Here is a 2,923-nt window from a genome sequence, read left to right as displayed (position 1 = left end):
ACAGGCATTTTTATATGTAGTCAGCTTTGCTGGAGTTTGGGAAAGGTGAAAGTAGTTTGCATAAAATGTAAAAAACATGAATATAATATTCATCATCCTTGTCCTTGTTCTTAAAAAACGAATCTTTCATTCCTTTTCTGCCACAGTTCGGGCTCCAGCCTCCCTCTCTTCCTTTTCCCCTCCTTTCTATGCCCACTCTCTTTTAAGAGAAGAAAAAATTCCTGTCATTCTCTTACAGGGGACAACTTAGCCCTCGCAGAAACTTACTAGGTCATTTTGACTGCAAGTGACAGAAAACAAAGTTCAAGCTGCTTGTGCTTGACACAAGAGAATCTACGGAGTCTTGTAACTTCAAGTCCAAGGGTGGATCTTGTTTCAGGCGTGGGTACATAAGGGAGCTCGGCTGGGCGTGTCAGCAGATCTGATTTCTGTCTCAGAGTGTTGGCTCCACCCTTCCTGATTCTGGCTCGCTGTCTCAGCGAACCTCTTCTTGCTTTACATTGGGCCTACCCCTAGGCCTATCAGTGTGGGCTGGGAATGCAGCACGCTCATTGGCTTAGGCCTCGTTCCCGTCATCCAACCCTGGCACCAGGAAGATGGGATTAGTGTGACTCAAACACGTGGAAAGGAGTGTTTGCTCCTAGGAAAACCAGCTAAAGTACTACAGAAAGAGGAAATGCTGCAGAGACAGGCGGAAACAGTGCTGGCCAGCTCACGCCTGACCCACCCTCTTTGTAAGCATAGGGTCTGCCTCTGAAGAGCTAAGGACTTCCTGAAATTTAAACATTAGTGCTTTTATTTGCTTGTCCTGGTAAGACCGTAGGCAAAGACCATCCTCATACCCACTGACAGTTTAGAGTGGGAAAGTTAATTTTTGTAGATATTCTAAAATGCCCTGCAGGTACCAGAAATGTTCTATATCTTGACGGTAGGGGTTACACGGGGTATACATATGTTAAAATTCATCAAGCTGTACAGTTAAGGTTTGTGTGCTTTACTGCGTATGTAGTTTAGTGTATAAGCTGTACCTCAGTTAATTTTATTTTGTAATTTCCTGCAAGATTAGCATTAAAAGTGCCTGTGATTTCGAGTGCAATACTCAAGCCCATGGTCTTTGGTTTGCCTTTATAGTAAGCCTTATTCGGCCAGAAGCCAAGAAATAGCCCAGCTGAGGTCACCAGGATAGAAAACCCATGTGGGTTTGGGGTTAAGTTCTATTTTGTATTAATATGGGTATATTTGCCTGAAGTGTTTTCTGGAACATACATTTAATGTGTCTCCCTCAGAAATTGAGTATATCGACACAGGAAACATTTAGAGACTGGGGATAGCCTGAGAGTCAATGTCTATAATTAAGGCTTCTAAACATTCCCCTAAATTATTCAGGTGAACATTACAGTAGTCCTTTCTTATCTGGGGGGATACCTTCCAAGCCCCCCATTAGATACCTGAAATCAGATTTTACCAAACCCTGTACATACTATGTTTTTCCTATACATACATAACAATTATAAAGTTTAATATATAAATTAGGCACAGTAAGAGATTAACAACAATAACTCATAGTAAAATTTAAACATTGCAACAATATACTGTAATAAAAGTTATGTAAGGCTGGCACGGTGGCTTATGGCTGTGAATCCCAACACTTTGGGAGGCAGAGGCGGGAGGATCCCTTGAGCCCAGGAGCCTGGGCAATTTGGCAAAACTCCATCTCTACAAAAAATAAAACACTTAGCCAGTCATGGTGGCGCATGCCTGTGGTCCTAGTTACTCAGGGGCTGAGGCAGAAGGATTGCTTAAACCCAGGGGGTTGAGACTGCAGTGAACCATGTTTGTGCCACTGCACTCCACCGCGGGCAACAGAGCAAGACCCTGTCTCAAAAAAAAAAAAAAAAAATTATACAAATGTCTCTTTCTTTCAGAATATCTTATTGTACTGTACTCATCTGTTTTCGGACCACAGTTGGCCTCAGTTAATGTGAAACTATTGTATTCAAGGCAGAAAGATAGTTTGCCTTCTACCATAAAATGGTGCTATTCAAAGTCATCATTCCTCAGTGAAACATCACATTTGACAGTCCTTTAGAGCAGATTATAATGGATTTAGAATTGGAAGATCCACATTCAAGTCCTGGCCTTGTCCTTTACTGGCTGTGTGGCTTTGGGCAAGTCACTTAATTGTGCCTGAGCTTCAGTTCCACATCTATAAAATGATGATGTGGGAGGTTCCTGTCTTTCAGGGCTGCTCTGCAATATGGAGATGACACATGTAAAGATCTTTTGTGAAATGGTAAAGTCTCATTATTATCCTGATCCCCCCTGCCCATTGCCTTTGAGAGCATTAATCACATATTTTTTTTTTTATCTTTTAATTGTCATTTTATAGCTCCCCACCGCAGGTGCCCCCCACCCTTCCCTTTGGTGACAACACAATGTCTGCAGGCTTCAGGGGGACCAGGGAACAAAGCTGGGGCCTGGCAGCCCCACTACGCTGCCAGTCAGGGAGAACAAGTCACAATTACAAATTATCACAACAATTTGTGCCTGTACTTGGGGGATCTGCAAATTGAGGAGGCCCCAGCTCCACGTTGTACAGGGGTCTATTTGGCAGTGACCTTGCTCTGGAGACGATGATATTCCTTCAGCCTGAGGGAATTGATGTTGATGAACCCGGTGGCATCAATCGGCTCATAATCACCCTGCACGTTCATGCTCACCAGCTCCTCGTTGTAGAGAGGCAGTGCGGACTCCCGGCTGAGGATGTACACCTGGCCCTTGAGGACGGACACCTGCACTTTCCCTTCCACTCGCTCCTGGGACTTGGCTATGCAGTGGCGGACAAATTCACACTCAGGGCTGTGCCAGAAACCGGTATACACCAGCTCAGCAAATTTCAAGCCCAGGCCTTGTTTGATTTTGC

The 2,923-nt window shown here is 44.2% G+C and overlaps 1 pseudogene across 1 annotated transcript in view; it reads right to left on the bottom strand.

Moving 5' to 3' along the window:
* Positions 1 to 2,367: 2,367 nt before the first annotated feature.
* The window catches only part of LOC105528410, a 1,755-nt pseudogene continuing 1,199 nt past the window's right edge, over positions 2,368 to 2,923 (bottom strand). Inside the window, exon 2 of the transcript XR_001004346.1 lies at positions 2,368 to 2,923. The product of XR_001004346.1 is annotated as an argininosuccinate synthase pseudogene (transcript).

Source organism: Mandrillus leucophaeus, unplaced genomic scaffold (assembly GCF_000951045.1).
Source record: "Mandrillus leucophaeus isolate KB7577 unplaced genomic scaffold, Mleu.le_1.0 Scaffold715, whole genome shotgun sequence".
NCBI lineage: Eukaryota > Metazoa > Chordata > Mammalia > Primates > Cercopithecidae > Mandrillus > Mandrillus leucophaeus.
The sequence above is the reverse complement of the archived record's forward strand: the minus strand, read 5'-3'. Positions and strand labels throughout refer to the sequence as shown.